The 13,403-nt window shown below is 34.2% G+C and overlaps 1 protein-coding gene across 5 annotated transcripts in view; it reads right to left on the bottom strand.

The window, feature by feature from the left end:
* Ack (activated Cdc42 kinase) overlaps positions 1 to 13,403 on the bottom strand; it is a 101,772-nt gene that overhangs the window by 51,776 nt on the left and 36,593 nt on the right. The window lies entirely within an intron of this gene.

Genomic DNA, 13,403 nt, shown 5'->3' with positions numbered 1-13,403 from the left:
GCGCTGCAAATCCGCACTTATGTTTTGGGCATAAAAATAATAAAAACAAGTAAAGACTTCATACCTTTCATGAATGGGGCTGAATAATAAACTTTGCCATTCCTAATATCCGTATAATCGGCATTATAAGATAAGAAATACATATATAGTGAACAGATGTACATACCTAAGCGATTTTTAAGATAAATATGTATAAAATAAAAAAAATTAAAAAGAATTTTTATGTTAAACGATTTTATTGAAAACAACACTTACATGAAGTAATATTAATACTAAAAGCTAGAAAATGATTAGGTAGTTAGGTTGTAGGTACTAGTCATCACACTCCTCATCAATCTAGGGCGTTGATCAAGCAATTAAATAAATGCGTTGGGCGCGTGAAATTTCTAAAAATGTGAGGCGTAGCATAACCTTATTAAGGTTCAGTTGGTCTTAAATATGACTATCAATAGAAATTTGAAGCGTCCAACGATTTTATTTAATTGTCTGATCAACGCCCTAGATTGATGAGGAGTGTGATGACTAGTACCCAGGACCTACCTTATTTTCTAGCTTTTAGTATTATTATTACTTCATGTAAGTATGGTTTTCAATAAAACCGTTTAACTTAAACATTTTTTTTAGTTATTTTATTTTCAAGTTTATAGTCTTTATTTAATTGCCTATTATTTCTCATTCTATTAAGTTCATTTAGTGACTCATGATTACATTCACTCTTTCCTGAGAATTTGTTACAATCTAAGTTCTCAATACATATACCTTCCAAAGCCTTTACTCGACTCAGCGCCACGTATGCTTGTCCCTCCTCGAACTCAAAAATATTTTGAAGTCACTTCTACCGGACTATATGTAATATTTGTTCCAAATATTAGCCAAATCGGACATCATATAGGTCGCTTTCTATTCCTGTATATATTATGTGTTCCAAATATGGACCAAACGGACCACAAATGCGATTTTTTTGAATATCTCGATCCATGCGCCACCTATCGGAGTTTTTTTCTTATTATTGCATTGTCATCGGGTTCTGAACTATATTCCAATTTGCAAGCTTGTAGCTTATCGGGAACTTACTCAAATTTCAATTAATAATAAAACCGTTTAAAAATAGGTAGGTACTTTGTGTGAGGATGCAAGGCTTCACGTTTTTGTGGTCTGCATGTGAAAACTATGACCACGAATCCCTTATTTCAACAATATATGACGTAAGCATAAATATTTGATAAAATTTGAAGCAGAGGGGGCAGAAATGACAGTTTATATGGGCTATATACTATATATACCACCGATCTCTATGATTTTTTCAGACAACAATATATGTTATATATGTACGTACAAATTTGGTGATTTTTGAAGGTTCTAACTGTTAAAATGGGACAAAAATTACGAAAAGTTTGTTATCTGAACAATCGGTTGTATGGGGTATATACCATATATACGACCGAACTCTATGATTTTTTCAGAGAACAATATATGCTATACACGTAAGCATTTGGTGAAATGTTTACCTTCTAGCTGTGAAGATAGGGCAGAAATTACGAAAAGTTTCTTATCTGAACAAGCGGTTGTATGAGATATATACTTTATACACTACCGATCTATACAATTTTTTCAGACAACAATTATTGCTCTATACGTAAGCATTCGGTGAAATTTGAAGCTTCTAGCTTCTAAAATGGGGCAGTAATTACGAAAAGTTTCTTATCTGAACAATCGGTTGTATGAGATATATACTTTATGCACCACAGATTTATAAAATTTTTTCAGACAACAATTAATGTTCTATACTTAAGCATCCGGTGAAATTTTAAGCTTCTAGCTGTTAAAATGGGGCATAAATTACGAAAAGTTTCTTATCTGAACAATCGGTTGTATGAGATATATACTTTATACACTACCGATCTATACAATTTTTTCAGACAATTAATGCTCTATACGTAAACATTCGGTGAAATTTGAAGCTTCTAGCTGTTAAAATGGGGCAGTAATTACGAAAAGTTTCTTATCTGAGCAATCGGTTGTATGAGATATATACTTTATACACCACCGATTTATACAATTTTTTCAGACAACAATTAATGCTCTATACGTAAGCATTCAGTGAAATTTTAAGCTTCTAGCTGTTAAAATGGGGCAGTAATTACGAAAAGTTTCTTATCTGAGCAATCGGTTGTATGAGATATATACTTTATACACCACCGATCTATACAATTTTTTCATACAACAATTAATGCTCTATACGTAAGCATTCGGTGAAATTTTAAGCTTCTAGCTGTTAAAATGGGGCAGAAATTACGAAAAGTTTCGTATCTGAACAATCGGTTGTATGAGATATATACTTTATACACTACCGATCTATACAATTTTTTCAGACAACAATTAATGCTCTATACGTAAGCATTAGGTGAAATTTGAAGCTTCTAGCTGTTAAAATGGGGCAGTAATTACGAAAAGTTTCTTATCTGAACAATCGGTTGTATGATATATATACTTTATACACCACCGATCTATACAATTTTTTCAGACAACAATTAATGATCTATACGTAAGCATTCGGTGAAATTTGAAGCTTCTAGCTGTTAATATGGGGTAGTAATTACGAAAAGCTTATCTGAGCAATCGGCTGTGGGGATATATGCTATATATACGACCGATCTCATCCATTTTTTCAGACAATAATATGTACATGAATTAAGAGGGGCTGCCCTCATTGCTTTTAAATGTATGAAAACATTTATTTGAAGCAATTTTTAATTTATAATTTTATTTAATTATTTGGGAAAATTTAACCAACGTGACGTCAGGACGGACAAGGCGACAGCTGTTTCGATTATACCTTGTAAATCTCTTCAAAGGCTTTTCTCCCGGGAGGGGGATTTGAACCCGCACATAATATGTGCAATATACGAAAGCATATGGTGAAGTTTGAAGGTCTGATAAATTGAGGAAGATATGACAAAAATCCTCTTTTCTGAAAAATCGGTTATATGGGGGATATATGCTATAGTGGTCCGATCCGGCCAGTTACGACAAATGTTTAATCGGGCACCTAGATATACCCGCTCACTAAATTTTATCACGATATCTCAAAAATTGAGGAACTAGTTTGCATACAAACAGACAGACGAACATGGCTTGCCAAATCACACAACTTGTTTCTAAATTTTTGATTTTGCTTTGCCCGGGGCTTGAACCCAGGATAAAAGATAAACATATATTTAATATTTTAAAAAAACGTTAAAACAAACTTTATACGATAAGAAACAAAACCCGCGGGCGTTATTGCACTGCACCCGCCTAGGGCACTCAGTTAAATAGTAGGGTTAAGCCCTAACACCAGTGTAAAGCTGCCTGTACTAGATATTTCTTAAGATCCAATGGTGGATAAGAACCTGATGTATGTTAAGAGTGGGCTCCAGTTTGGAGCAAGCGTTATATTGAACCAAATAAGAACGCGAAATTTACATACATATTTTCCGACAGATGCAGTTCTGGCATGTTCTTGGACAGGTGTTGCGTTCAAAATCTGCCTGGAACAGCTTGCTTAACGTTTAAAAAAAGGCCAAAAAATTGACAATGCGACAAGTCCTTTTGAGACCTTCATACTTTAAGATACGGTAGCGCTGTTTAAAAAAGGAATGTCAAAACACAGTTTATGTCAAATGGTGCCAATGCATGAGAAGAAGTGGGTTATAAGTTATAGCCAAGGCAAATCAAACAAGGTAAGTACAAGTAACAACTGAAATATTTTGTTTTTTATGAGTTTTTACTTAAAAAAATGTTTACCAAGCGCATTAAACCTTTGTGATCTAAGCATACTTTTGGGTACTATATGGGCAAATCCGAAATAACGTCCACCACGAGCCGAAAATCAAAAATGGGCAGACTTTATTTTTATCCCTTGCGATTAAATGTTAAATATGTGTTTGATGTGAAAATAAAATAGTTTATTGTTCCCCTTATCCTGGACTGAGAAACCATTATTTCAAAAATAGGCTTCATCCGTTTTGCAAATTTGCTTGTTTTACCAACAAAATATAATAAAATTGATCCTACATTTATCATTGTGTCGCGTCCGTTATCAAAAAATTACAAAAAATTTGTTTAATAAGCAAACGTAGACTTGAAATTAAAAAACTTTCAGGTGTTAAATAGTTATGTGTTTTTCTTTCCAAAAATAAATAAAAATAAATTTTTCCGGAAAGTTTGGGTAACATATTTTTTTGATGTCTATAATTGTCGCGCCTGTTACTCCTCTTTCATTGGTTGATTCATATACATGTTGATTGGTCTATAACAGAGTTCCCCAAACTTTTTTATGTCGTATACCCCTTGCCATCTTTTCCGTGTTGGGTAGACCCCCTACTTACCTGATATTGATTTCCTGAAAATTTCTAACTGTAGTGAAGTTTAGTGTTAAAAACTTAGTGTAAAAACACATATTTATACATTTATTAATTGAATTTAAATTAAAACTACTCAAAATAAAATTTTGTATCTGTTATGTAAAATATACGTGACATTAAATAAACATAACATAAACTTTAAATAAAATAACATAAGCAATACGTCAATATTTTTAGTGAGAAGGATGAATCTGATGCTTTAATAATCATTTATCAACATTTGGCGTCAATTTTGTAAGGGTTAATCTTAAATCTCCTCGGCTAATTATGTCCAGTCTTTTTCTTTTTTCGTTAGGAGATTGGTAACAACGCTGAACCCCCTTTCCACTAGGTATGACGATGGAAAGGAAATTAAAAATTTCCTCGCTATATTCCATAATACGGGATATGTAACGAGTATCTTGTTTTGCAGCCAGAATTGCTGATATCCGTTTTTAAACTGAATCTTAAGTTTTTCGTTTGTACTTAGTTCAGTCAGTTCCTCTTGTATTATGACATTCGTTTCTTCTATGTCACCATATGGGTTAATTATCCACGGTGGTATTACCATAGTCCAAATATCCTCAAACCTAGATTCAAAATCTGAATAGAGGGCATTTAAATGTTGAACGTGAGTTGAAACGTCGTCTTCCTGGCAGCTTGTCTGTGACAAATTGGGGAACTGAGAAAATTCGCCCCGTCCAATATAATTTACTCTGGCAAGAAACGCTGATAAGATGGACTTTGTTTTAATCAAATTTAAACTGTCGCCTTGTAATTGCAAATTAACCATATTAAATTTTGTAAACAAATCTGTTAAATAAGCGATGTCTGTTTTCATCTTCATTAAATTTTCTTTTAAAATTTTATCTTTAGTATCCAGAAATTCTAAAATAGTCTCAAAAAGCGCAAAAAATCTTGTCAAAAATAAGCCTTTCGACAGCCAGCGTACTTCAGTGTGAAGGAGTAATTGATGAAAGTGTTCGTCATTTTCTTCACACAACTGCGCAAATAACCGCGTATTCAACGCGTTGTTTCCGATTCGGTTTATTGCATCAATGACTAAATGAAGTGATTCATGCAATCTAATACTATTTTCACACAGACGGCTTATTGAATAATAAAGGCAGTTTTCTACATTAAGACGCTTATTGAGCTCAATCTTCCCTACAAAATTCGAATCTATTATTATTTCATTAGTAGCTAATCGAATGCCTAATGAAGTCAAAAGCACAATGCAACTCTGTTGGCAGCGTTCCGCTTCCGTTTCCGCTTCTTAGTTTTCAAAGCAAATGTCATTGTCTGCATGGCGGAACGATACAAGGTGGCCGCATCGAACAGCTGATTATAACCTTTTTTATTTGATTTGATACATCAACTACCGGCGCAGTACGATTTTGACATTTGTCCATCGAATTTACAAGTACATGGAATTTTTTTTGTTTGTATGTATGTCACCATGCTCCCTCCCATTTTGTATCGTTCCGCCATGATTGTCTGTCTCATCCTTCATACTAATCGAGCAGATACTTCTGTGTGAAAGCAAAAAATTTACGATTTCATTAGCAGGTGAAATGAGATCATTAAGTTTCTGTGTGAAAACAGTATAACACTCAAATTTTTAGCAACTAAATGTTGTCGATGGATGACGCAATGTATTGCTAACACCCCTGACACATTTTGTTTTAAATAGCTTACAAATCCACGATAACGTCCAACCATGGCAGGTGCTCCATCTGTAGCTACTGATATTATATTTAATAAAGGAATTGCTTTTTCAATGAAGTAATCCTTCAAAACATGAAATATTGATTCATCTATAGTGTCGGTTATCAAAGTTCTTGCGAAGAGCAGTTCTTCGTAGATTTCTTGATTCATAATAAACGAACATATGCCAATAATAATGCTGCATTATCAGATAAAGTTGACTCGTCCAGCTTAGCTAAACGTGGGGCAGTTAAGGGCGAGCAGTTTAATTTGAGTTATAAGGGAGTAATTTGATGTGTTTGTAGGCGTATGAGTCGTGGCACAGTGGATGACGTACCCAACTCAAACGCTTGGGGTTGCGGGTTCAAAGCCCACTGCAACCAAGCATATTTTTTAAATTTATAATTTTATAAATTATTAAGTTAATGGACTGTATTTTATTTTCATTTAGTTTATGGTGTATTTAAAACACGGGACGATGCGGTACACCTTTATTTATTTAATTTGGGGCGAGCATAGGGAACTCTGAGGTTTCGTTCTAATGAGCCACCTCATCTTCTATTTGAAGACCCCTTTAAAAATGTGATGTGGAGGCGAGCACGGGGCTCTGAGGTATTGGCACTCCATTTTCTACTAGAAAAACCTCAATTTTAAATTAAAACTAAAACTATGTCTTTAGAATATTTCATAAGCCGGATGAGAATTTCAGCGCTTATGAAACAAACGAAAGAAAAAAACGCATAGTTTAAGTCGCTTAAACACAGTTGTATAGAGAAATGGGTCGTTTGCAAACAATTACATAAGAAGCTTTCAATATCAGAACTCATTTCATCAATACGTCTTTCAACAGTATTGTTGCTTAAGGGAATTCTTTTAATGATATCAGATGCAGGTTTGTGTAGAACAGTTTTTAAAACCTCTTCAACGGCTGGCAAAATTAATTTCTCTCCGATAGTATGCGGTTTTCCGGATTTTGCTATAAGTAACGAGATATTGTAAGACGCCCGCAAACCATCATCATTTCTTTGTGACGTCGAAGCGAACATTCTGTCCAGTGTAGGTCTCTTCTCAAGTCAAGTTCATCCTTGAGTGTTTGAAACTATTTCAAATCTTTCTCTGTTTTAGCAGGGTGGCATCTTATCAGATGATCTTGCAGTTTAGATGGTTTCATAGAGTCATTGCTCAAAACTTTGTTGCATAAAAGGCACATAGGCAGTTGTTGGTCGGCAGTGATGAAATGAAGCCAAATTTCAAATAATCAACACTGTACTGTCTACGTTTCTTTTTAGATTCGGACATGGCATCAGTCATCTGTGGGCAAAATTAAATTATTTAAATAAGACAGAAAATCCAGCAGCTGTATATTAAAAAATTTTTTGATTTTTCCGAAAACATTCCATAACCCGAACATCTTCTTGCAACAATTAGCTCGAATTACGGAGATTGTACTTTAATTATAATACCGATTACTAAAACTTTCAAAAAGAAACTATTGAGGAGTACTCGTGTAATTTTGCATGATTGAATCTTAAACTACTAATAACTAAAGTCATGATTGCCGTAATTTATCTATCTTTGCTAACTACGAGCACAAATTAAAATTTAATAAAAAACAAGTAAGGAAGGTTAAGTTCGGGTATAGCCGAACATTACATACTCAGTTGAGAGCTATGGTGACAACATAAGGGAAAATGAAAAATGAACCGAGGGAAAACCTGGAATGTGTTTGTATGACATGTGTATCAAATGAAAGGCATTAAAGAGTATTTTATGAGGGAGTGGGCCATAGTTCTATAGGTGGACGCCATTTAGGGATATCGCCATAAAGGTGGATCAGGGTTGACTCTAGAATTTGTTTGTACGATATGGGTATCAAATGAAAGGTGTTAATGAGTATTTTAAAAGGGAGTAATCTCCATCAAGAGAAGAAGAAGAACAAGACGGTCGTTTTGATACGTGCTCCGTGTTTTTATTAAACAAAAAAATAGTAAACAACATACAAAAGCGCTAAAAAAAAACGTACAACATCTAACAACAGGTGCGGGAAGCGGTATTCAAGTGGACAAATCTAAAAATATAGTTTGGGAGAGTGGAGTATTTAGGTGGTTAGTAATTTGCAAAAGCTATCTGCTGTGCTGCCATTACCACAGTCGGTGCGCTGCTAACATCGCCAAGCACACTTTCACACAAACGCCTGCTGATACGCTGAGTACGGGTGAGAACATCAACAACCTGTCAAGTCGCTTTGTTGCTATACTGTCGCTACTAATTGTGCTCTTTATTTTGTGTTTTTGACTTTTCTTTGCTATCATTAACTTAGCGCGAAAAATTAGCGCCTGATAAGCATTGAATTTGTTTACAAAGGTGAATGATAGAAAGGGCAAGTGGAAGACATAAAAGAGTGAAAAGTGTCAGCCTAAAACAGGGCTGCCATCACGGTAGAAAAATATATATTTATACATATTTTTTAGGTTATTTTTTCAAACTAGTCTTGCGAATATTTAAAGTTGTGTATCACAAAGTTGCCATGTAAAGTTGCATATCTTTTACATTGTCTTATAAAGATATACATTTACAATGCCAGCAGAGTGCAAAGAATGTACTGCGAAACTGCTTCAGGTAGATGACATAGTAGCATGCTCTGGTGGGTGTGGCTATAGTTTCTGCTTGAAATGCAGTAATATTAAAAGAAATGAAAAAAAGATAATAGAAGATAATATGAACATAAAATGGTTCTGTAATGTATGTGCATTATCGGATACCAATACTAAATTTGTGGAAACCAAACATTTGATTAATAAATGTGAAGAAACAAAAATGAAAGCCGTTGATATTAAACAGATAGTCGAGCAGATATTTTGTAATAAATTTTCCCAGATTAAAAGTAGCATTATTACGGACTTCAACTCCCTTTTAGAGCATAATATAGAAGTAAAATTGATTGCAATGAAGAATGAGATAGTAAAATATTTATCTAATGAATTAAAAAAGAGCAATGAATTGCTTAGCGATTTACGCGTGGCAAATGATCAGCCAGAAAAACTATCTTATGCTCAGGTCGCTTCTGTAAATGAGAATAAAATTGTCATTAAACCGAAAAAGAAGGGCAAAAAAGCTAAGGAAACCAAGGAAGCTCTAAAAAAAGTTGTCGAACCTACCGAAGGCCTTGTTAAAAATGTTAAAGAAGTAAATAGTGGTGCCATTATTGTAGAATGTAAAAATAAAGACGCCTGTGAAAAAGTCCAGCTAAAGGTAAGAGAAGGTATTGGAAACGATTACGAAGCAGAGAAAACAAAAAATAAGGATGAAATAAAAAAGAAAATAAAAATTGTTGGTTTAACTGAAAAAGTTAGCAATGAGCGTTTGGTAGAATGCTTAACTAAGCAAAATGACTCATGTAACGGAAAGGATTTTAAAGTGTTAAAACTGTATGAAAATACCAATCGTAGAGAAGTAAGCTACATTGCGTTAGTGGAAACAGATGCAGTAACATTCGATAATGTGTTGCAACAAAAGAAACTATATATAGAGTGGGATACTTGCGTCGCTTACGAGCATATAAGTGTTTTGAGGTGTTTTAAATGTCTGGGATATAAGCACAAAGCAGCTGAGTGCACGAATAAAGTAGCTTGCAGCAAATGTGCTGGACCCCATGATAGCAAAGAGTGCACATCTAACATTGTTAAATGGGCACGAGTTTAGCAACGAATACCAGAGGAGCTAAGTTGTATATATTTAAATATTTGTAGTATCGTCGCCAATAAAGCTGAACTAGAGCGTCTGATAGATGTACATAAACCACATTTAATATTTTGTTCGGAGACTTGTTCGACTGAAGAAATAACGAATCAAGAGCTACAGATACAAACATATAAACTTGTACGGTGCGATTCCCACAGCAGGCACACAGGCGGTGTGCTAATATATATAAATGAAACAATTGAATACTCAATAAGTTACAACAGAACATTAAACAAGAACATCTGGTGTATCATACTAAAAGTTAAAAATATTTTCCCCCAATATCAAATAGCTCTGATATATCACTCACCGAGCTCAAGTGATGCAGAATTTATAACGTACTTATACGACATTTTAAATAATAACTGCGTAACACAGGATAATATTATCTTCGTGGGCGATTTCAATATAAACCTTTACAAGAGCACAACTTATAGTAAACAGTTAGTTGACTTATTTCGATCCTTTGCTATGGAGCAAAAAATAGATTTTTATACACGAAAGGGCGATAAGACAGATACATTGATCGACTTGTTATTTACAGATAGTAGCTCTATATCATGTTTAAAATTAGAAGAGTTTCAGATTTCAGATCATGAAACGATTAAATTCAAAATCAAATTACATAAGCTATTTCAGATGAGAACGAAGAGAACAATAATTTCCTGGGAAAATTATACAAGCGACAGCCTTGTTAATGAATTACGACAGCTTAACTACACTGACTTTGAAAATCTGAGCATCGAAAATAAGGCAACATTTCTATGTAATACGCTATCAAGCGCAGTGACCACCCTGACATACTCTAAAGAAGTCAGTGTCAAACTTATGAACAAGTGGTATGATTTTGAGCTGGCTAACTTAAATAAACGTAAGCTAAATCTTTACAAGATCAGCCTATCCACTGGAGAATGGTGTGAATATTATATTGCGAAACGCCAATATAAACGGCTAATTAAGATAAAAAAAGCCAAGTACATGGAAAACAAAATCAACCATAGTGCTGGTGATAGTAAGGTCATGTGGAGAAACTTGAAAAATTCCATAAGCATGGCTAAAGAAAATAATGGTATTAAAAAAATTAAAATAAACGACCAACTCTACACAGAGGAAAATGAAATAGCGCAGTCTTTGAATGACTATTTCATTGATAATATATTGGAGATTAGCATGAATATTCCTACTTCTTTTAGTAATGAAGGTACTATAGATGAGCAAAATGGCCGTAATGTTTTTAAGTTTCAGAAAGTTTCCACTTCAGAGATAGTTGATATAGTAAGTAAGTTTAAAAATAAAATTGGAGGGAAGAAACTTGTGTCGGAAGGAGTCGTTAAAGATTCCATAACGTATACAGGTTTTTTCTATTCTCAGCTTGTTAATGAGAGCTTAGATAAAGGTCTCGTTCCTAGTTTATGGAAATATTCTATAGTTGTGCCATTAGAAAAAGTGAAAAATACCATCAAAGCTGACGAGATAAGACCTATTAACACGTTACAATGTGATGAAAAAATTTTGGAAACAGTGGTAAAAAATCAGCTGGTAAAATATTTAGAAGATAATGTAATTATTATACCTCAACAATCTGGTTTTCGAAAAAAACATTCATGTGAAAGTGCTTTGAATTTGGTTTTAGCTAACTGGAAAGAAGACTTAAGCAGGAAAAAACACATATTAGCTGTGTTTTTGGATTTAAAGCGTGCATTCGAGACGATCGACCAAAAATTAATGCTGAAAAAGCTTTCTTGCATTGGCGTTTCTGGTATAGAACTAAAATGGTTTCAAGACTTCCTAATTAACAGATACCAAAGAACAGTGATTGGAACGTCCGTATCGGATAAAAGGGAGGTACCTGTTGGTCTACCTCAAGGGTCTGTGCTGGCACCCATAATGTTCAATATATATATTAATGATATAACTAGCTCCATTAAGCACTGTGAAATAAAATTGTTTGCTGATGATACATTGCTGATGATAAGTGGGAACAATATTACTGAAATATATGCTAAGCTACAAGAAGATCTTAACAGCGTATATGGTTGGTTATGCGTAAACAGACTAAAAGTGAATGTCAATAAAACGAAATTTATGGTTATATCTAGACGCAATTTTCAAAACAATGAGCTACAAAACTTAAATATAAATAACGAACTAATTGAAAAAGTCAGCATTATAAAATACTTGGGAATAAAAATAGATGATAAGCTGAATTTCAACGAGCACGTGGATTTTACGGTAGGAAAAATAGCGAAAAAGTTATATTTTACACAACGAACCTGCAAATATTTAAATAGAAGGTATAAAATCATCGTCTACAGATCTATAATCGAACCTAATTTTATTTATTGCCCAACTATATTTTTCATCTTGCGAGATAGTCAGATATACAAGCTACAAAAGCAACAGAACCGCGCTATGAGATTCATTCTCAAAAAACGGTATGACACACCTATCAGAGACATGCTATGCTCTCTTAATTGGCTTAGCATTAGACAGCAACTTTTTTATTATACCATAAAATTTATTAAAAACATAATAGAAGGAACTTTGCCTGCGTATTTGAGGACTAATATAAAATATGTAAAAGATGTGCACTCTGTAAATACTCGTAATAAAAATGGTTTTAATCTGCCGGCTTATAAAACTGAAGCAGACAAATGTAATCTGTATTATAAAGGTCTTAAATCATATAATGAACTACCGATTGATATTAAATCATGTCATTCCAATAAATTTAAACAAAAATTGTACAATTATTGCAGAACACTACCAATTTAGTGCTGGACAGGCGGACTTCCATAGCATCGATAGAAGTGCAGCGAAACTATACTGCTGTGTAGCGCCAAGACTTCCAAGCTCTTGTGCGCATACAAAAAAGGTTGCCGAAGCACATACTGAAACGCATCACTCGATTAACTCAGTGCATCGCCGTGCAGATGTTGCCTTCGCGCTTTACTAACATGCGTAAAATGCCTACATACTACATAATCGCAACGCTTTGTTCGCATGATCTGGAAGTCTCCCATCCATAGTACTCCAAGGTAGGACATAGATGTAACTATTCTAGATTGCATAGTCCAGAAGACAATTATAAACATGTAAAATAGATTTAAGTTAGGCTTAGGAAAGCCGTAATAAATAAATACATTACATTACATTACATTAGTTCCATAGGTGGACGTCGTTTCGAGATATCTCCATAAAGGTGGACCAGGGGTGACCATAGAATTTTTTGTACAATATGGGTATCAAAAGAAAGGTGTTAATGAGTATTTTAAAAGGGAGTGATCCTTAGTTCCATAGGTGGACGCCGTTTCGAGATATCGCCATAAAGGTGTACCAGGGGTGACCCTAGAATTTGTTTGTACGATATGGGTATCAAATTAAAGGTATTAATGAGGGCTTTAAAAGGGAGTGGTGGTAGTTGTATAGGTGGTCGCCTTTTCGAGATATCGCCATAAAGGTGGACCAGGGGTGACTCTAGAATACGTTTGTACAATATGGGTATCAAACGAAAGGTGTTAATGAGTATTTTAAAAGGGAGTGGGCCTTAGTTCTATAGGTGGACGCCGT

The sequence above is a fragment of the Eurosta solidaginis genome, chromosome 3 (assembly GCF_040869045.1).
Source record: "Eurosta solidaginis isolate ZX-2024a chromosome 3, ASM4086904v1, whole genome shotgun sequence".
Taxonomy (NCBI): domain Eukaryota; kingdom Metazoa; phylum Arthropoda; class Insecta; order Diptera; family Tephritidae; genus Eurosta; species Eurosta solidaginis.
This window is presented reverse-complemented; position numbering and strand designations above follow the sequence as displayed.